Source organism: Aotus nancymaae, unplaced genomic scaffold (assembly GCF_030222135.1).
Source record: "Aotus nancymaae isolate 86718 unplaced genomic scaffold, 86718_ANA_hifiasm-v0.15.2.pri h1tg000051l, whole genome shotgun sequence".
Classification (NCBI taxonomy): Eukaryota; Metazoa; Chordata; class Mammalia; order Primates; family Aotidae; genus Aotus; species Aotus nancymaae.
In genome coordinates this window covers 3,529,108-3,553,201 of record NW_026988465.1, presented here as the reverse complement: position 1 = coordinate 3,553,201, position 24,094 = coordinate 3,529,108, and positions in this window count along the sequence as shown.

Below are 24,094 nucleotides of genomic sequence, written 5' to 3'. Positions count from 1 at the left end.
AAGACCTCAGAATCTTTCCCAAATCCAGGTAGCAATTAGCAACTGATTTGAAACTAGCACCCAAGACAGAACGTGTTTGTCATGCTTACCCTTAAAAGCAGCCCAGGGCCGGGTGCGGTGGCTCACGCCTGTAATCCCAGCACTTTGGGAGGCCGAGGCGGGTGGATCACGAGGTCAAGAGATCGAGACCATCCTGGTCAACATGGTGAAACCCCGCCTCTACCAAAAATACAAAAAATTTGCTGGGCATGGTGGCGCGTGCCTGTAATCCCAGCTACTTGGGAGGCTGAGGCAGGAGAATTGCCTGAACCCAGGAGGCGGAGGTTGCGGTGAGCCGAGATCGCGCCATTGCACTCCAGCCTGGGTAACAAGAGCGAAACTCCGTCTCAAAAAAAAAAAAAAAAAAACCAGCCCATCCCCTCTGATAGCTGGTATTTCACACATGTATTAATGCTATGGCTCTAAGAATGATAGTTTAGCAGTGGTAACAAGCAATGTGTCTCAGATAGCAGCAGAGACTATGAGTTCTAACTCTCCCTGAGTCTCTGCCTGTGCTAGTCCTTAATGCTTTTAAACAAATCCTTATTGATGTTTAGAACTTCAATGACAAAAGAGGGAAAACATAAGAAACAGAAATATTTTCATTTCTTTTGTTTCTCCTGAGGGATATCTCAAACAAACCTTGACAACAACACATATAAGATATAGATAGATAGACAGATAGATAGATAGACAGATAGACAGATGTTAGATAGTTTTTCCAAATAATTTCGCCTCATCAGCTTTGTGAGACAGAAGTAAATATCGTTATCCCCATAATTAAGAACCTAATTGAGCCTAGGAAGTGATGCATCACGGCCAATCAAGCTAGGGGTGGCAGTGGGCAGTGAGACGACTCTGGTTTCAGAGTCACTGCTTGCTGTGTGCTGTTTAAATCTTTTGTTGCTTTGTCAGAGTTTTAACAATGCTAACTTAAGACCAACTTCAGGATTCTTTGAAGAGCTGCAGTATAACAACAAATAAAAATATGTATAAATTTATATTAGAAATGTCATGAGAAATGGAGTTTGTGCTAGACACATTGGCAATCCAAAGTCACAGAATCCCAGTGGGAAAGTCATTGTTTATGAACATTTGTCCAGTGTTGTTAAAAAGTTAATAGTCAACCAACCCAACCATCCATTCATTCACCTTTTCTATAATCCAGCCATCCCCCTACATCCAGGCAACCATCTAGACCTCCAGCCATCTATCCATCCTTTTTTCCAGTTACCCACCTGAGCATACATCAGGTATCATTTCAGAGCACAGGGATACAAAGATGAAAATTCCATGGTTCCTGCCAAGAAAGAGTTCATAAAGCAGAGGAGTAGCATGATATTTAAACAGATAATCCACAACCAGATAATAGAGCTATGCTCGGAGTACCATAGGAATAAAGACAAAAAGATGCCTGCAGAAGTCTTCTATGATGTTCCCAGGAATAAAGGAGGAAAGGTTTGGATTGACTCTTGAATAAGTAATAGGTAAGTTTGAGACCACTTAACAACCTAGAGAGAAGAACACGAACACAGCCTTCAATGGGCTTAGAGAGAAGAGGCGAGGCCGGAATCGCAGGAATGTGTCCGAGTTGGAGCATTTCCCGAAATGAGAATTTGTTTCTTCTGGTATGTATTGTAGAGTAGAACTAATGGAGGCTGCTGGAAACAAACTGGGTACAAAATTAAAAGTTACTGGTGGCTCAAGGAGTGACAGGGCCAAGATAGTAGGGGGCGGAATGCCCTAATTCAGGTCGGTGAAAAGGGTGTCAGAATGGGGGTGTGGCCACGGTGGGTTCAAGGATGGGAAATGAGACATTCAAGAGCTCAAGTGGCTAAAGTGGTAGAGACAGCATGGCTGTCCATGTCAGAAACTACAGAAGTTTGGACAGACAAGTTCCTAGATGCTAAACTTTGGGCAGCCAAGTAATCACCATGAGCAGGGCCCCACTGAAGACCCAGGATCTTGCCCATAAGGTCATGCTCACATCTGTCTTTGAGGCAAAATTATCTGACCCAATACCTAAAAGAAGTGCTTCCGGAGACATTCCTTCTCACCTTAGGACAAGTGTTCTCACCACCCCAACACAATCCTTTCTACATAAGAATGAAGAAGAAAAACAAAAAGCTTTCTGGTGTGTCTGTAAGAAATCATTTTGTTGAAAGAAACAAATAAATGAGAAACAAAGTACCTCAGTTGCATCAGGAAAAGGGACAGGGAATTGTGTTCACCTCAGTTGCCAGGAATTATACTCAACGTTTCTAGCTCTAAAGACAATGGACATTTTTTAAAGATACTTGGTAAACTAGCTGCTGATACTGTTCATGAACTCCCAGTCATTTTCAGACTCATCATTGTTCTAGGACTTACATAATTATCTAAGTAATATTTCAACAGTCCCAAAACTAACATAAGGGGTCCTAATGAGTATTTCCTATTCGTAAACAGCATGCACCTATAAACGAAGAGGATTCTTTCCTCTTCTCTCTGATTTGAGCAAGTTTAGACAGTGGGAAGGTACAGTATGAAAAATACATTACCACCAGATTTAGAATTTGTTATGAAGGTGGCAGATTTTAAATGACCATAAAATGATTGTCACTCTTTCCATTGAGAGATGGGACCCACAATCCCTCTCCCACCCTTGATTTTAGGTGCGCTGTGACTGCTTTGATTGAAGGAATGTGTTAAAAACAATGCTGCCAGTTCTCAGCTCCAAGCCTTGGAAAACTGGCAGCTTCCACTTATTGTCTCTCGATATCCTCTTCATAGAAGGCCTCAGCTTATCCGTAAAGGCTCAACTACTCTGAGACTGCCGTGCTGGAGAAGCCACATGAATACACACTTCAACCCTCCTCTGAGCTCAGCCTTCCAGAGACCTCTGCCAAGGCACCAGACCTGATAACGAGGCTACTGGGGGAAGCAGCAAAGGGTAAAGAACTTACAGAGTCCCTACAAGTCTGGTTACGTCTTAGCACTACGAAGAGGTTTCACGTTCTTGAGCACAATGTTTATGGTAACGGAGCCTAGGTCACCCTGCACTGGAACATGAGGCATGAGGAAGTTTGCCTCTCCAGAGGCCTCCCACAGTTTGCAGGGGTTTGTTGTTCCCAGTTTATAGGTTACTCATAACCAATGTATGTAGGCACTCCGTAAGTCCTTTCTCATTTGCTGCTTCCCCTAACATCTTGGCCTCTCCAGATCAGCCCATCCACCAGCTGGGTATCACCAAGTGACCTGAATCAATGTCACTTAAGAATCACCCTGCTCAGCCTTGCCCAAATTCCTGTTCCACCAAATGATGAGATATGATTAAAAACAGTTGGTTTTAAATTTTTAATTGATACATAACATATGTACATATTTATGGGGTTACATGCATAGCATGTGTAATGATCAAGTCAGGACTTTTAGGATATCTACCACCATGAGCAGTTATCATTTTTATGTGTTGGGAATATTTCATGTACTCACTTCAAGCTATTTTGAAATGTGCAATTCGTAGTTGTTAACTGTTATTTTAAGCCAGTAGGTTTGAGGTCGTTGGTAATGCAGTAAAAAATTACCAGAACATGAAGCCTAACAGTCTCAGGAAAGAGAGCAATTTACTGGTTAACACTATTCTTTGCTTCAAGGAAATGCTTAGTGTTTTTGAACTTTATCTGTTCTTTCTGAAAACTATGTACAGGTATGCAGTTTGTGGTCTCTCAGAAGACTTCACATGTCAGGAGACCTGATGTGCACTCCCAAGCATCATAGTTTAAGCATTGCCATTTCCTTGAACTCTTCTTGCTAAACTGTGCTTTTTGTGGGCCTTTCACCATCCTTATCTCAATCAAGATTTGGTTAGACGCCATGAAGAATAACCTGAAAATGAGAGAGAAAGCACAGTGATGAAAGATGAAGTTCCTCTTTCACAAAAAACCTGGGAACTGAGGCCTTCCCGTGGAGAACCATGAGGAGATAGCAGATTCCCTGCCTGCCCCATGAACCCAGCCTGCCTGCGAGCTGAAGTGCTTAGGAATGCCCAGTCTGGTCATGAGCACCCATCCATCAAATGTCTTGATTTTCACACAGATTTATACTGACATAGCTCAAACTATTTGAAACAAAATAGAATAAAGTAATTTACTTTTATGTTAGTTATACCTAACCCCAAAATTTGCAGCCACTGGAATAAGTAAACCCAATAAAGGCCTGGAACCAAGTGTTTCTGGTTAAAGGTGAGTGAGAAACCCACTAAGAGTGCAGGAAGTCAGTTGCACTTTGCCATGGATGACAGCAGTGACCCAAGATCAGTCTTGCCTTCCAGCAATGTGTCCTCAGCCCTCACCGGTGGCCACAATGGCCAGCCATTCTCCTGCCCAGACTCTTTCTACAAGGACAATTTGTGCCACAGCTGGGACCCCACGTTTTTTGTGTAAACCCCTTCATCAGAGCACTGCCCAAGACCCACAGAAGGCCCATGTCTAGGTGGTCTCCCGAGGTCCCTTACAGAATGTACTGGGAGTGCTTCTCTCTGGCAAATCTTCATTGTTCATTGTTCTTTCCTGCTAATCAGCGTGACACAGCCCTCGGAAAGGGGAAGGGCATTTGATTTGCCATTCCATACCATTTTCCTCAGAAGAAAGATTCCTAAACTTCACACAGGATGTCCTTCTATTGTGAACCATAGCATTTAATGTGTTTTTTTAATGTTTTCCTATCACAATGACGTTTTTATTTTCCTACTTTTAATAACATTTTATTATTCACTGTTTCTTTACAGTTTCAGCCGCTAACCCCATATGGCTAATGTTACCCACATTCCAAATTTGAACATCTATATCTTCCAGGGACTTTCAGGTGACAAATATACACAACCACTAAAGATCTTCCTACCCAAACCAAGCCTATCGAGGCTGAAGCGCCCATGCATTGGCCTGCTACTTCCAAATTTGCTTTTATGTACATTACTTTTCTTATAGACACAAGGCTAAGCTCATATGTTTCTGTTGTCTTGGCTTATAGCCCCAGTAGAGGAATCTGCCTTTTATGCTGATATTAAAAAGAAATGCTGGGTATCTTCAATAATATTCCAATTAGCTTTATCAAGTACAGAATGCTAAAAACTCATATAGATGAACAAAATATTATTACTGACACAAAATTGAAGAATAGATATAATACAATAAAACCTCTCTCTATGATGAAAAACAATAGACTTCGGTGACATCTTCACTAGCAATAGTAACCAGAAAATGAAGGCTATTCACTGGGAAAGTTAAGCTTAAAAAAAGAGAAAAGCCCAAGCTCACTTAAATCACCTAAATATAAAAGCATTCTACTTCTACCATTTCTTTTCTTTAATCCTGATTTCTCCTAAAAGTCTAATTTAAGGATAACCATGGTATCCACACATTCTAAGTACAGATAAAATAATAAAATATAATGAAGTACTGACTGTGTCTTGCTTTTTACAAATTAACATAGCAGATAATTTTTTTATGAAAAAATAATTTGATTAAACATCAGCATGATAACAAATAGTAATGCCGAGCGGCACTTATTCAAAACATGTACACACAACTATAACGTGAATGGTATGCTACAGTTCTTACCGTAGAAGGAAAAACACTGCTATTTGACTTTACCAGATAATTAGATATCCAAAAGATTATGATCACTGTTATTCTTATTAGTAGTAGTATTATTGCCAATAAAGTATGCCATTAAAACACCATGGCATACTTCATCCTGTGCTAAATTGACAGGCAGCAAAGAATCCTGCTGAAATAGTGAAATAAAAGTTGGCCTTGGACACTGCTGGTAAAGTACAAATTGGTGCAACCCCCTTGGCAATCTATTTAGCATTATCTGCTAAATCTGAACAAAGGCTATGACCCAGTAATTCTACTCCCAGTTATATTTCCAACAGAAATATGCTGGAATAAAATGGACAAATAAACCGTGGCATATTTACAATTAAATAACATACAGCAATGAGAATCTTAAAAATATATAATAAGATAAATATCTCCGTAAAATACAGTACTACATAAAATATTATAATACAAAAAAACTGCAGCCTAACATTGAAAGAAAGAAACCAGACACTAAAAAGTACATGTCATAACATGATTCTATTTATTTAGAGTTCAAAAATAGGTAAAACTCATATATAAGGTCAGAAGTCAGGTGGAAGAGGGACTCAAGGGACCCAAGAAAAGCTCCTGGGAGACTGGAAGTATTCCATCTCTTGATCTGGGTGTTGTAAAACTTCATTGAAATAACATTCAGGCTGGGTGCAGTGGCTCACACTATAATCCCAGCACTTTGGGAGGCCAAGGCAGGGGTATTATTTGAGGTTAGCAGTTCAAGACCAGCCTGACGAACATGGTAAAAATTAGTCTCTACTAAAAATACAAAAATTAGCCATCCATGGTGGTGCATGCCTGTAATCCCAGCTGCTTGAGAGACTGAGGCAAGAGAATTGCATAAACCCAGGAGGTTGAGGTTGCAGTGAGCCATGATCATGCCTGAGCAATGAGAGACTCCATTTCAAGAAAAAAAAAAAAAATACACATTTATTATTATATTCATTATTTATTGCTGTTGGGACATATTACCCCAAAACTTAGCTGCTTGAAATAATAGCTATATCTCACAGTTTTGTAGGTCAGGAATCCAGGCATGACTTAGCTGGGTCCTCTGGCTCATGGTTGCTCACAAGACTGCCATCAGCTAGCCAGAGCTGTAATCTTATCTGAAGGATCAACTGTGACATGATCTGCTTTCAAGCTTGTTCACAGGTTCCACACAGACTGGTAGACTGAGGGCCTTGGTTCTTTGATAGCCATTGGTGAGCGGTCACTCTCAGGTTTTTGCCATGCAAGTCTTTCTGCAGGGTAGCTCACCTCGTGACATTTGGTTTTCATCATGGTGAGAAATCAAGACAGCAAGATAAGGCAGGCGAGAGAAGATAAAATCTTTTTGTAGCCTAATCTCAGAAGTAATAGCCCATCATTTCTGTTGTATTTCATCTACTAAAAGTGAGTCACTGAGTCCAGCCCACAGTCAAAAGCAGGGAACTGTATAAGGGCATGGATATTAGGAGGCAGGGATCGTTGGGGACCATCTTAGTTATGCTTCAATAACAGTGACAGAAGAAAATTATTCTTAGAATTCCCAAGATAAAGCCACAGGGCCTGGCTATACAAGCTTTTTTTTTTTTTTTTTTTTTGTTTCATATCGTTGTTCTTCCTTGGCTTAAGAAGCTGTCCATGAATATTTGTTGAGTCCTATTTCATTTTCTTGGGGCTTTTCCCTCTTTAACATCAAGCTTCAGGATTTACTTCTTGACAGACCACTGTCTGACCAGACCCAAATGAGCTGCTTTGGCCTGCTAGTCGAAAGCTTAAGTTCCCTAGCTCAAAAAGCAGTATCTGGATGCCAGAGAGGGAGGAGCTGCTGTTCTCACTTTAGTAGCATATTATAGATACAGCTTGGAAAATGACTTGGAAAACCAACATTCTTCATCATTGATATTTGCCCATCTCAATTGTCATTTGCTTCAGTGTACATAAAAATAAGTAAATAAAGCAGAGATCGTATGGCAGACCACATGTTAGCACACGGAAAATAACACCCTCTATGCCTAACGTCGATTATCCCTTTCACCTCTGTTGTGCCTTGGCATGGCTTCCCTGACAATTTCCACCAAATGTTGAAAGAAGCTGTAGTATCTGGCTGACCCATCACGATGATTTCCTTTGCCAGTAATGACTAACGGTCCCGAATGACAAAAATAGAGCCTATTTAGGCAAGCATCTACTTTTCGTAGGAGCTCCGCGGTTCTGGCGTACACATTGCTACCTGGTACAAAATAAGCATGTGTTGAATGAATGAATTATCCCAATGGCCACCTAATGGAGTAGGGGATAACGGTGACTCTCCCTGGTGCTCCATAGTTCAGGCTCTTGTTGGTTACTCCCATTCAGGAATTTTTTATGACATCAAAATCCCAAAGCCCTTTTTCTTCAGGTGGTTTGTTTCCTTTTACACCGCACTGGGGCCTTAGCATCCAATTCCAAACAATATCAAAGACAACAGATGTCAAGATAAAATGAGAAGCAGAACTTCACTATTGAGCATAGCTCATCTGAACATATCCCATTGTCTATCTGCTCCCCTCTGGACACAAATCGTTCTAACCTGAATGATTATCCTACCAAGTTTCCCAACAACCTACCTCCCATTTTCCCATGTGGAAGACAATAATCAGAAAACCAGAAACAGTTATTTTCTCTTTCCTGTAGTACCACCAAAGTAGCTTTAAACAACTCTGCAGGAAACATTCAATCACTCAGAGCGCCTTTCATTACTGGGATTGGAGTTCAGGATGAGGTTAGGTTTTAGAAAGTTAGAGATAAAGATACAGAAAAAGAGAGAAGTTGAACTTTGGTTTTCTATCTCAAAACCCAGCACCATGTGCTGACCTTCCCACAAATGCAGTTTCCAGCCACTCAAGGTAGCAATCCCCAACTCTGGCAATCCCCAAGCAGAAGTTAAGACCCAGCTTATCTGGCAGAAATGGTTTCGTGAGGGTTTCTAAACTAGACAAGAGAATGAAAAAGATGGTTACTAAAGTCACTTCCAAGTCTAAGAAGCTATTATTCTAAGAGTCTTTATTTGATATCACACCTAATATTTTTCCCATCAACAGTCTGAGCTGAAACATGCGTCGTGCCATTCAGACTTTCCTGTGACCAAGGTGGCTATTGTGGGTCTTGTTCACAGTGTGGGTCCACAAACAAGCATTTTGTTACCTTACCCAGGTGAGAACTTAACCCACAACTTGAGCCCCATCATTATGCCCTTGTAGCCAACGGTTTTTATCAGATAAAGACAATATGGTCTTGGAGTACCAATAATGAAATATGGCAAAAGTAGCAAAAAGAAAGAGAGACTTCTAATGTATTAGCTGGATTCCCAGACTTTTTCCCACAACACCTGATGACTAATTTTAAATAATAATTGCCTTTCGATTAACAGCCACGGGATGCCAGTAAAAGCAGGAAAAATAAAGGCCTGGAAGCAAACTGATGTTGAGGACTGGACGATTAACAATAATCCAGGCTCCAGAAATGACCGTTAATTATATCAACTGGTTGAGGGAGGTATTTTCAAGAAACACTGCATATGTATTGGAAGCACAAATTTATGGAAAATACATGGGGTACTCGGTGTTGCATAGACCCATTCCTGGCTAAGCACTACCTAGAATTTAACAAGCTTTGAGATAGCTGGAAATGAGAAGACAAGGCTGGGAGAAAATGCTGTCAGGAGCAAAACAGCTAAATGATGTGCCATGAGTCGGAGGCTCCCCTCTATCAAAGTTAGCTGAGACTGGAGCTCCTCTTGAAACATGGGAAGTGTTAGAATCCTCTAAGCAGGAAGGGTGGGCAGGAATGATTACCACAATTAAGTATTTAGGCTCAACAGGGGATGACACTATGTAATAGACAGTGCATTTGATTAAAGGAGGTACTAAAATGTTCCCTACTTTACAGCTCCACATTCAATTAATATTGCTACACCTTTTTTCTCCCCTCTGGAAAAAAAAATAGTACTTAACCAATGAACTGATTATCTGGCCTTGGTCCTAGGGGAACATGTTTCTTTTACTCTGTCCACCAGGAGGCGGTAAAGAGTCTCCTCTAGTGGAGGAGCTGAGCCTTCAGCCCACACAGTCTATAATCCTACTTAAGGTCATAGAAAATTAGGATTGTCTGTTCTGACATTATGCATTAGGCATAAAGAATAAGGCATTAAGGGCTGGTGATCTAATTACCACTTGCTGTGCCCTTCATCTTCACAGAGCCCAGGAAATATCAGCACTGCTCAGAAAGAGTACTTGTTCAGATTTCTTCTTGTATCTGTCTCTGTTTCCCTTGAAGTAGTTTTCTGGGAAAGAGAAAGCCTGTAATAAAACCAGATATACACATGTCTTAATTAGAATGGAAGATGGATGTTTATTATTTCCAAATACTTAGTACTTTACAGCATAAGAACTCTGGTCTCTGCAAAATCTGAATTAAAAGAAATAATGCTACTAACAAAAGAAATTTCTTATGTTTCAGAAGACTTGTACCAATACCCATATCTCATTATATTAAATGCATTGGCATGAAGTTCTAAGAAAGAGTGTGAGGGGCTGAAGGGACTGGGAACTGGTAAGGTGGCTCTCTGCAGACAAGCTGGCCTGGCACACCATCACTTGATGCTCTTTTCACAGACTTCTCAGATTTGCAGTAGCTCTCCCCTGCCTTCTACTGGCCCTCAGCGAGGGTTCTCAGCATCTTTGTCTTCCCTGCACATCTCCTCTTTACTTTGGATCATTTGCATGTGCATGTGAAAAATGTTAGATTCCATAATTCCAGGAAAAGACAATAAAAGCAGAGCAGTCTGGCTCTGGCTGATCCTTAAATGAACCCAAATTAAAATCTGGGTAGCCAAGTGTGGTGGCATTCACATGTAATCCCAGATACTTGGGAAGCTGAGTCAGGAGGATCACTTGAGCCAGGAGTTCAACACCAGCCTGGGCAACATAAAGAGATACCACCTCAAAAAAACAAAACAAAACAAAACAAAAAAACTGAACAGTGTTGAGAACAAAAGCAGTATCAAATATGGAGTTTACCGAAAGTATTCTAGATTTGGATGTTAAGAGGCTTAAGATACTCTCCAGAACATTGGAATGGGCAAAGACTTCTTGAGCAGTGTCCCATAGGCACAGGCAACCAAAGCAAAAAGGGGAAAATGGGATCACATCAAGTTAAAAAGCTTCTTCACAGCAAAAGAAACAATCAAAAAAGTGAAGAGACACACAGAGTGGGAGAAAACATTTGCAAACTACCCATCTGACATGGGACTAATAATAAGAATATATAAGGAGCTCAATCAACTCCATAAGAAAAAATACAATAATCTGATTTAAAAATTGGCAAAAGATCTGAATAGACATTTCTCAAAAGATGATCTACAAATGGCAGATATATGAAAAGATGCTCAACGTCAGTGATCATCAAAGAAACACAAACCGAAACTACAATGAGATATCATCTCACCCCAGTTAAAATGGCTTCTATCCACAAAACAGGCAATAACAAAATCTGACAAGGACATGGAGAAAAGGGAACCCGTAGTACAACCACTGTGGAGTACAGTTTAGAGGTTCCTCACAAAAACTAAAAACAGGGCTACCACATGATCCAGCAATTCCACTCCTAGGCATAGACCCCAAAGAAAGGAAATCGGTATATCAAAGAGATATCTGCACTCTCACGTTCATGGCAGCACTGTTTACAATAGCCAAGATTCAGAAGCAACCTAAGTGTCCATCGACTGACAAACAGATAAAGGAAATATAGTCCATATACACAATGGAGTACCATGTAGCCATAAAATAGAATGAGATTCAGTCACTTGTAACAACATAGATGGAACGAGAAGTCATTACGTTAAGTGAAATAAACCAGGCTCAGAAAGACAAGCATCACATGTTCTCACTTATCTGTGGATGCTAAAAGTTCAAATAATTGAACTGATGGAGATACAGAACAGAAGGTGGTTACCAGAGGTTGGGAAGCATAGTCAGGGAGAAGGGGCAGGAGAAAGAATGCTTAATGGGTACAAAAAAAAAAAACAGAATAAATAAGACCTAGTATCTGATAGAACAACAAGGCAACTAGAGTAAAAAATAATTTAATTGTACATTTTTAAATCAGTAAAAGAATATAGTTGGGTTGTTTGAAACACAAAGAATAAATGCTTGAGGTGATGGATACTCTATTTATCCTGGTATGATTATTATGCATTGCATGCCTTTATCAAAATACCTCATGTAGCCCATAAGTATATACTCCTACTATGTATCCACAAAAACAAAACAAATTAAAAGGAGACCTTAAGATAAACACAATACCCTCTCTCTCTCTCTTTCTCTCAACATGCACTTGTTTTTAGCTAGACCTATTTTCACTGACTTTTATGATAATTTCCCTTTAATTCTATCACATTTAAGTCTGTTTCTTATATTTGAAGAGAAAGGAAAGACATAGAAACTTAAAATATATAAATGTATATATAAACAATATAAACTTATAAACTATATAAACTTAAATAATAAAAATCTTCTTGATTATTTATGATCTTTTGATGGTCTAGGCAGTTTATAAACCCACACTGATTATTTCATTGCGTGTTAGTTGTTGAAACACAGAATCACTGTAGTCTTAAAATGCCAATTTATTACAGCTGCTCTTTGGTTAATATTCATCTCAAAAAGATAGATTGCCATTAGACACCAAGGGTTGCAAATTAAAAATTTACTTCCCGATTTGCAAAATAAATTATTTTTCTTATTTAATTACCTAAGCCAGGTTTAATGTACCATTTTATAAGTCCATTTAGATAAGATTAGCTAATCCATGATTCGTATAACTTCTGTGTTTTTCCATTTCACCCATATAATGCTTTACTTGTAGTAAGTTCTCAAGTAAATGTAAGTTGAATTTAATCTCATTTTCACTTACCGGAGAGATTCATAATCCACATTGAAAAGACTGCTTAAACTCTCCTTTACACTGAACTAAAAGAGTACCTCTAGTTTTTACTACTTCTTTGCATTTCTCCCAAAATCTATAAACTTATTGAGAATGAAAACTGTTTAAGGTCCAAGACTCAGGGCATCACAAAATCACAGGGCCCAGGACATATAAGTTGAGGGTCAAATGCACTCCAAGGCTCCAAAGATGTGTGTGTAACAGAGACCCCACTTCAGCCATTGCTCAGGAAGATGAGCCATGACACTACGAGCTCATGCACCAGGGCCCCTCACCTGCACTGTCCCCTTCTAAAGCCCTGAAGGAGGCCTGGCATTGTTCTGACATGGTCATAACTATTTTTAAATTCTTAAAAAGGAAGATAGTTTCACCATAGTCAGTTAAATTATTGGTTTTCCACCAAGCCCACTTCTCTTTGCATTCGATGGCATTAGATTACACACACATTCTGGGGATCCAGATAAGGGAAGGATATATTGGGGATAGATTCACTGTGTATTTAGTTGAATATACTTCTGTGGTTCATCACCTCTCTGGTGTATAGTGAAGTTACTGCTAGCTGCCTCAGCCTAAGGATGACTTCCAGGAATACTGCCATCTCATATTGACAAAAGTTCAGGGCCAAAGATCTACTATGGCACAGGTGAGTGTGACCTATGGTGTCCAGCACTGGATGTATGTGGAAGAAATAAGGTATAATATGCAGAGAGCTGAAAGCTAATCTGTGTAAGCTTGTAAACTAAGGATTCGGTTCTGATGAATACCAACTCAAAATGAAAGAACTCTTTTGGCACATGTATACTAAATAATACTGCATGTATAGTTTTAAACACATAATGTGACTATTTTATGAGAAAAGTGTAAAATACAGTTATGAAAAATCTTGCATTTAAGCGTACAAGCCATAGCATCAGCATGTGAGTTTGCATTTGCATCCTAGCGTATCAGACCACATCTTAGCAGTTTGTGGCACCTAATCCAAATGAAGTCTGGTAGTTCCAGATGAAATATCATGAAACTTCCCACTGATGCAGTGAAAACAAGCTAAAACAAAATGTTCCAGTGACAAACTCCTACACATATTCATCAATAAGTCAAATGTATGATGTAATAGTAATCTGATTATGCAATTACACAACATTAAGTATAACATGGCAGTAATTTTAAAATGCATTTAAATTGCTCTTGCTCGTGTCTTAATGTCAGAGAAATTTTGAGCTATATTCAAAATTCTACACTATACTACAATTCAAATGTGACTGAAAGGAAGATTCCTAATAGGAGCCAAAATGTAAACTAAAAGGAGACTTGCAGAAATTTCAAAATGTGAAAAGTGTTCTTCAAGCATTTCTTCCTGCCTTTCTGTTTGCTGTCTACTTCAACTTGTCTTTTCTTCTGGAATGGTTCAGGGAAAATATCATTAAGTGAGGCCAAATGGGGTGGCGAATTGGGGTGAACCAGGTACCTAGGGTGGCAGATGGTGACAGTACAACATGGGCTGTCAGAACCTGAACAGGAGGAGGAAGAGGTTCCTATGGGATGGCATGATGGACGCAGCCCTGGAAAACAGTATCAGCACCCAAGCAGGATGAGGAGGGATCTTTACAGGGAACTGGCATCAGCCCAACACAGATTGTTGGAGACAGAGCAAGGTGAAGAAGGTGTCCATGTAATGAGAGGGTGGTGAAATCTGAAGCCTGGCACAGGCCAGTGGAACCATGCTAGGTGGGGAGGGTGGCATGACGTGGCTGTGGAAGCACCAAGACAAGCAAGAAAGGCAGCCCCATTGCACGCTGGTGGTGGCCCAGGACAGGGTATTAGAGCCCAAGCTGGGAGCAGAAAGTATCTTTGCAGTGGGAGAAAGTGGGGGTCAGTACTGGTGACTGAGTAAGTATATTTAAGACAGTTACAAATAGGAAAAGGGAAAAAACAAGAATGATCTCTGTAGTATTGAACTAAAATTGGAAGTTCTGATGTGAATTCACAACTTTCCATATATAGATAGATATGAAAATAAATATAAACATGTGTATTTATGTATGTACCTATGTACCTAATTCCCCCACTAAGTCTACTGTTACTGACACCCAATCACTAAGAGCACACCTTAAACACACTGTGGATGCTAAATGCATTTCCCAGAAAAGATACCAACACTCCTTGAAGAAAAGGCCGATTTCAAGGCAGGGCAGGGAAAGTACAAGATGAGCCTGGATTATTTTATGGCAGAAAGTGATGAAGGGCTCAAAGAATAATAGGGACATGACAAAAGACCTGATACAGTTTCAGCATCTGATAACAATGATAGTGATAGATTGTAACTCATTGAGTAAGCTAGGAGTCCTTGGAATTACACATACACACATACACACATACATATATACACACACAAACAGATAGATAGAAGTGTTTGACTTACACCAAGTAATAAATATAGAAGAAAAAATTGAATTAGAAAATAACGATTTAGCAATCATCATAGTAATAATTAATTTAGTCAAGAAACACCAATGATACTAAAACTAGTGTGTGAAAGTTTTATGACAAAGGGGATATTTTTTAAAAGTCTTGAAAAATTTCCCCACAAAACATATATTAATTGGAAAAGAGAAAACGGTAACTTAGCAGTGCAGAAACCTGGCAGACATCACCTTGATCAAATGATCAAAGTTAACATCACCGATAATAGAACAAATCCAAATCATGTGTCACCTAATATAATGCAATGAGAAAAGAACAACAATGCTCCTGTGATGTTCCTGCCACAGAATCATAACCTGAACAGAGTCATAAAGAAACATCAGGAAAACCTAAATTAAGAAACACTTTACAGAAGCAGGGAAAGGTTCAAGATGGCTGACTAGACACAGCTTGTACACTCCTCCTCCACTGAGAGGAACTAAAATAGCAAGTAGGTATTCACACCTAAAATAGATTGTCTGGGAGAGACACTGGGATTCAACACAGAAGTGAAGGGAAGCACCGACCACTAATAAGGAGAGAGAAACAACAATTCCTGCTCGGCTAGGGTTGGCAAGGGGCAAGAGAAGCTCTCAGACATAGGATAGGGTAAGAGAGAGACTTCCAGGGCTTCCCATTACCGCCATGGACTTTTAAAATCTTAGCTACAGGAGAATTTCTCAATCCATGTGGACTCAAGACTAATATAGGGAGCTTCCTAGAGATTGCACAGAGGCATTGCTCAGAGAGAAAACTCACACAGAATCCCACAGGCATCCAAAACCTGAACAGCTACAGCTTGGTGCCATTCTAGGAGCCAAGCTCCCAAAGGAATATGTCCTGCCCTGGGGCAATGCCATTGTTTCTGCTGCTTCCACCAGGCCAAGAAGAAAGGAGGAAGCCAGGCACTATCATGCACCCCATGGCAAATCCTGCTGCTGCCACTGCTGTGGGCCACTGTGGGATGTATTGGTCCATTTTGCATTGCTATAAAGGAACACTTGACACTGGATAATTTATAAAGAAAAGAGGCTTGTCTCACAGTTCTGTAGGCCATATATAAGCACAGCACCAACATCTGCTTGGCTTCTGATGAGGCCTCAAAGAGCTTTTACTCATGACAGAAGGTGAAAGGGGAGCAGGTGTGTCACATGGTGAGAGAGGATGCAAGAGATAGAGAGAGGAGGAGGTTTCAGACTATTTTTCACAACCAGATCTCATGGTAACTGATGGAGTGAAAACTCACTCATTACTGCTTGGCTTCTGGTGAGGCCTTGAGGAGCTTTTACTCATGACAGATGGTGAAGGGTGAGCAGGTGTGTCACATGGTGAGACAGCATGCAAAAGATACAGAGACGATGAGGTTTCAGACTATTTTTCACAACCAGATCTCATGGAAACTCAGAGTGAAAATTCATTTATTAGTGCTGGGACAGCACCAAGTCATTCATGAGGGATCCACCCCCATGAACCAAAAATCTCTCACTAGGCCCCACCTCCAACACTGGGGATCACATTTCGACATGAGATTTAGAGGAGACAAATATCCAATCCACATTATTCTGCCCCTGCTTCCCCAACAAATTTCATGTCCTCCTCACAGAACAATACACAATTATCCCTTCCCAATAGTCCCCAAAACGCATAACTTGTTCCAGCATCAGCTCAAAAATTCAAAGTCCAAAGTGACATCTGAGACTCAAGGCAAGTTTCCTACAGCTGTGATGCATGAAATCAAATAGAAGTTATTTTCTTCCAAGATACAAAGTTGGTACAGGCATTGGGTAAACATTCTCATTACAAATGGGAGAAATTGGCAAAAAAGAAAGGGGTTACAGCCTCCATGCAAGTCTGAAACCCAGCAGAATGGACATTAAACTGTAAAGCTCCAAAATAATCTCCCTTGAGACTCCATGTCCTGCATCATAGACACACTAGTATGTTGAGTGGGCTTCCAAAACCTTGGGAAGATCTGCCCCTGTAGCTTTGTTGGGTGCAGTCCTCATGGCTGCTCTCACAGATTGGAGTCAAATGTCTTTGGCTTTTCCAGGCTCAGGGTGCAAACTGCCAGTGGCTATACCATTTAGGTGTCTTGAGTGCAGTGACCTCATTCCCACAGCTCCACCAGGCTGGGAATCACCCAGCCCAGTCTACAGACACCATTGGTACTTTAACACTCTTCCCAGGGACTGAGGTTGAGTTGACACAACCTACTAACACCACCATAGCTGGCCCCCACCTACACATGCCACCAGCAGGCCAGGGACTGGCCTACCAAACCTGTCACAGCCACTGCACATCAGCAGGGACCACTTGGTTTTCAGTGAGTTGCTGTACCACTGCTACTGCCACCACTCACATCATACCAGCTGCTCAGGGACCTGAGAAGCCACACTCACATCCAGCTCGCTGCTGCCACTTTCGGTATCCAAGCAAGCTATCTAGAGGCCCAAGATTCAGTCCTCTTGGACCCTCTAACACTGGGGATAGCATAAGCAGCCCTAGAGCCCAAGAACAAGCAAGTTTGTCCCACTACTGCCAAAACTGGAGCCTAAAGACTAGCCTAACTGGCATCCTATTCCCCAGAAAAATTTCACCACATCCTCCACTAGTAACCACACTCTAAACCACTGTGGAAAACACAGAAATCACTGACATTATTTATAGATGAATAAATCATACAGAGAACACACTAAAGCATGCACTCAAAATTAAAATAATCTTATTGAAACAACAACATACATACATCTTCAGGAAAAAGTCCTCCCCTACAAAAGCAATTTCAAAAAGTTCTAAGAAACTATGACTATAGTAGATGCGCAGATATCAACATATAAACACAGGAAACATAAAAAAGAAATACGACACCACCAAAGGAACACAATAATTCTCAAGCAATAGATCCCAACCAAAAAAAAATTTCATGAAATACCAGATCAATAATTCAAAATATTGATTTTAAAGAAACTCAGTGAGATACAAGGGAATTCTGAAAAGCAATACACAGAAATCAGAAAAACAATTTAGAAGATGAACAAGAAACTTATTTAAGAGATAGATATTTTTAAAAGACATGAAACAAATTCTGGGACTGAATAATTTTTTGAATGAAACACAAAATGCATTCAAAAGGTTTAACAACAGACCAGATCAAGGAGAAGAATCTCAGAACTTGAAGGCAGGTCTTTGAAATAATCCAGTCAGAGATAAAGAAAAAGAATTTACAAAATGAGCAAAGCCTTTGTGATACATGGAACAAGATAAAGTGACCAAATGTTCTAATTATTTGTATTCCCAATGGTGAAGAGAAAATGAAAGGATCAGAAAACCTATTAACAAAATAATTGATGAAAACTCCCAAATCTAAGATAAAGAGAAGATCCTAAAAACAGCAATTGAAAAATGTCTAGTCACCTATAAATGGAATGCTGTAAGACTAACAGCAAATTTCTCAGTAGAAACATTAGGGCCAGAAGAGAATGGAATGATATATTCAAAGTGCTTAAAGAGAATAATTGTTAGCCTAGAACACTACATCCTGCAGAATTATCCTTCACAAATGAAGGAGAAATAAAGTATTTTCCAAATAAGAAAATTCTAAGGAAATTTGTATCACTAGATCAACCCTACAAGAAGTGTTCATGGAAGTCCTAAACCTGGAAGTGAAAGAACATTTACCAGCATGAAAACACATAAAATTCAAAACTCACTGAAGAAGCAATTACACAAAGGAAAAAAAGAAAGAACTCAAAAAAAGACAGAAGTCAGAGAGAGATTCAAGATGGCTGATCACTAGCAGCTCGGGCTCGTAGTTCCCAGTGAAAGTGCAGAGAACGAGAGGACGCCACACTTTCAGACGAATATTTGTTGCTCACAGACCAGGAGATTCCCAGCAGAGGAGCCCCATGGGTCACCAGGGCGACTCTTGTGGCCGGCGCGGCAGTTTTGCTGGTGCCTTAGCACGCCAGTTTTTGGTGCAGAGTCCGGAGATTCCTGGGCAGAAAAGCACCATCAATCTTAACACCGCTATTTGGCCAGCGCAGTGGATTGCTCAGATGTTGGCGCTGGAAATCAACAAGTTGGACGTCTGCTCAGAGACCTAGTTAGAAAGTCGGTAATCACAAAGACAACAGACGGATAAATATATAATGAAGGGAAGAAATCAGCGTAAAAAGGCAGAGAATACTCAAAATCAGAATGCCTCTCCCTCTACAGGGGATTGCAATTCCTCATCAGTAACGGAACAAGGCTTAATAGATTACGAGTGTGTTCCAATAACAGAAGCAGGCTTCAAAACGTGGGTGATAAGAAACTTCTGTGAATTAAAAGAACTTGTTCTAACCCAATGCAAAGAAACTAAGAACCTTGAAAAAAGGTTTGACGAAATGTTAACGAGAATGGACAATTTAGAGAGGAATATAAGTGAATTGATGGAGTTGAAAAACACAACACGAGAACTTTGCGAAGTATGCACAAGTTTAAACAGTCGAATTGATCAAGTAGAAGAAAGGATATCAGAAGTCGAGAACCAGCTTAGTGAAATGAAACAAGAAGACAAGATTGGAGAAAAAAGGATGAAAAGGAATGAGCAAAGTCTCCAGGAAATATGGGACTATGTGAAAAGACCTAATTTACGTTTGATAGGTGTACCTGAATGTGATGAAGAGAATGAATCCAAGCTGGAAAATACTCTTCAGGATATCATTCAGGAAAACTTTCCCAACATGGCAAGGCAGGGTAATATTCAACTCCAGGTAATACAGAGAACACCACAAAGATATTCTTCAAGAAGACCAACCCCAAGGCACATAATTGCCAGATTTATTAGGGTTGAAATGAAGGAGAAAATACTAAGGGCAGCCAGAGAGAAAGGTCAGGTTACCCATAAAGGGAAACCTATCAGACTTACAGCAGATCTCTCAGCAGAAACCCTGCAAGCCAGAAAAGAGTGGGGACCAATATTTAACATCTTTAAAGAAAAGAACTTTCAACCCAGAATTTCCTATCCAGCCAAACTAAGCTTTATAATCGAAGGAAAAATTAAATCCTTTGCGAACAAACAAGTACTTAGAGACTTCACCACCACCAGGCCTGCTTTACAAGAGCTTCTGAAAGAAGCACTATACATATAAAGGAACAACCAATATCAGCCTTTCCAAAAATATATCAAAAAGAAAAGAACATTAACACAACAAAAAAATTACACTAACTAATGGGAAAAACAGCCAGCTAGCATCAAATGCCAGTATTAAAGTTACATATATTCTAATCAGATAAAAAGCCAAAATCCATTGGTATGCTGCATCCAGATCCACCTCACATGCAACGATACACAAAGACTCAAAACAAAGAGAAGGAGGAAGATTTATCAACCAATCAGAGAGTAAAAATAAACAAATAAATAAAAAGCAGGAGATGCAATTCTCGCCTCTGATAAAGTAGACTTTAAAGCAACAAAGAGCAAAAGAGGCAAAGAAGGACATTACATAATGGCAAAAGGCTCAATGTAACAAGAAGAGCTAACGATTTTATAGATCAATGAGACAGAAAATTAACAAGGACATCCAGGACTTGAACTCAGACCCGGAACAAGTAAACTTAATAAACATTTATAGAACTCTCCACTTCAAATACATAAAACATACATTACCACCTCACACCTATTCCATAAGTGACTACATAATTGGAAGTAAATCACTCCTCAGTAATCGCATAGTATTTCATAGGTTTAAATGAAATATTGGTTGGCTGCTCGTTTGTTATTTTCTTCCCTTATTCCTTCCTGTTTACATCAAGTATAATTATTGGTATAAAAGAGGTTTTCAATACCCATTACTAAACTGCATTCTAGCCTGGGCAAGAAAGCAATACTTCCATTCTCTCTCTCTCTTTCTCTTCCTTTTTCCTCCTCTTCTTTATTCTTTTTCTTTCTTTCTTTCTTTTAAAAAAAAAAAAGACAGAAGTCAATCAAACCACTATGGCAAACAATAAGAGAAAAATAAAAGAACAAAGATATATAAGACAACCAGAAAACAATTAATATGACAGGAACAAAGCTTCATATATTAATAATGACCTAGAAGATAAACAGATTACACTCTCCATTTAAACGATATAGAATGATTGAATGGATTTTAAAACAATTTAACTCATGCTGCTTACAAGAAACTCAACAGTAATGACATACATAGACTGAAAGTAAAGGGGTAGAAAAAGATATTTCATGCAAATAAAATCCAAAATTAGGTAGGAGTGGCTATACTTATATCAGATAAAACAGACTTTTAAATCAAAAACGTCAAAAAAGACAAAGAAAATCACTGTCTAATGATAAAGGGATCAGATCATCAAGATGATATAACAATTCTAGATTATATACACCCAACACTAGAGTGCCCAGATTCATAAAGTAAATGTTACTATGTCTTAAGAGAGACATAGCAACACAATAACAGTGGAGGACTTCAACACTCCCCTCTCATCATTAGACAGGTTATCTAGACAAAAAAATCAATGAAGAAACATTGGATTTAATCTAGATTTTAGAGCAAGTGGACCAAATAGACATTCACAGAACATTCTATCCAACAGCTGTGTAATATACATTCTTTTCATCAGAACATGGAACATTCTCCAATATCAACCATATGTTAGGCCACAAAACAGTCTCAACAAATTTTTAAAAACTGAAATCGTATTAAGTGAACTTCTCAGATTACAGTGAAATAAAACTACAAATCAATAACAAGAGAAACTTTGGAAACTATAGAAACACATGCAAATTAAACAACGTTCTTCTGAGTGACCGCTGGGTTAAGAAAAAAATTAAGATGAATATCAAAAAATTCTTAAAACATTTGGAAACAGAAACACCACATACCACAACACAAGACAGCAAAAGCAGTGTTAAGAGAGAAGTTTACAGGAATAAATGCTATATTAGTCCGTTTTTATGCTGCTGATAAAGATATACTGAGACTGGAAAGAAAAAGAGGTTTAAGTGGATTTACAGTTCTATATGGCTGGGGAGGCCTCAGCATCATGATGGGAGGCAAAAGGCACTTATTAAATGGCAGTAGCAAGAGAAAATAAGGAGGAAGCAAAAGTAGGAACCCCTGATAAACCCATCAGATCTCATGAAACTTATTTACTATCATGAGAATAACGTGGGAAAGACCAGCCCCCATGATGAAATTATGTCCCCCTGGGCCCCTCCCACAACACATGGACATTCTGAGAGATACAATTCAAGTGGAGACTTGGGTGTGGACACAGCCAAACCATATCAAATTCCTATATTAAAAAGTATAAAAATTACAAATTAACAATCTAATAATGTACCTCAAAAAATGGGAAAAGCAAGAATATACCAAACCTTAAATTAGTAGAAGAAAATAAATAAAGATCAGAGCATAGCTAAATGAAACAGAGACTTTAAAATAATATAAAGGATCAATAAAATGAAAAGTTGGTTATTCAAAAAGATAAATGAAATTGACAAACTACTAGCTGTACCAATTAAGAAAAGAAGACAGAAGACTCAAACAAACAAAATCAGAAATGAATAAGGAGACATCACACTGACACCACAGAAATTTCAAAAATCATCAGAGACTGTTACAAAAACTGTAGGCTGACAAACTGGAAAATCTATAGAAAATGGATCAATTTCTGGAAACACACAACAAACCATCAAATCAAGAAGAAACAGAAAACCTGAAGTAACCAATAATGAGTAGTGAGAGTGAATCAGCAATAAGAATTTTTTTAACAAATAAAAGCCCAGGACCAGATGAATTCACAGCTGAATTTTATCAAATGTACAACGAAGAACTAATACCAATCCTCCTGAAACTATTCAAAAAAATCAAAGAGGAAGGAATTCTCCCTAACTCATTCTATGATCCCAATATCAAACTCATATCAAAACCAGCCACATATACAACAACAACAAAAAACTACAGGCAAATTTTTTGATAAACATATATGCAAACATTCTCAATAAAATACTAGCAAACTGAATCTAACAGTACGTCGAAAAGATAATACACCACGACCAAGTAGGATTTATCCCAGGGATGCAAATACAGTTCAATATGAAAATCAATAAACGTGATACATCACATTAACAGAATGATTATCTCAGTACAGATAATCATATGGTTTTTGTCCTTCATTCTGTTGATAGGAGAAGGATTTGATGGAATTCAACATTCCCTCATAATAAAAACTCCCAACAAACAAGGCATAGAAGGAACATGACTCAAAACAAAAAAGACCATGTAAGACAGAGTCACTACTAACATCATACTGAATGAGGAAAAGTTGAAAGTCTTTCCTCTATGAACTAGAACAGAATAGGTTGAACTCCTATTCACCATGATACTAGAAGTCTTAGCCAGAGCAATCAAGCAAGAGAAAAAACTAAAAGGCATCCAAATTGGAAAAGAGGAGGCCAAATTGTTCCTTTCTGCTGATGATATAATCTTATATCTAGAAAAACCTACAGATTTCACCAAAAAGCTTTTAGATTTGATAAATGAATTTAGGAAAGTTACCAAACACAAAACCAAGATACAAAAATCAGTAGCATTTCTATACATCAATAATGATCTAGTCTGGAAAAAATAAAAACTGCAATCCCATTTATGATAACTATAATACAAAAAATTAAAAGCCTAGAAATAAATTTAACCAAGGAGGCGAAAGTTCTCTATAAGGAAAACCATAGAACACTGATAAAAGAAACTGAAGATGACACAAACAAATGAAATAAACATCCCATGTTCAACTATCAGAAGAGATAATATCATTAAAATGACCATATTGCTCAAAGCAATCTATGGATTTAATGCAATCTCTATCAAAATACCTTCATTCTTCACAGAATTAGAGAAAAACAATCCTAAAATTCATACAAAACCCAAATATCCAAAGCAATCCTGAGCGAAAAGAACAAAGATGGAGACATCACATTAACCAACTTACAC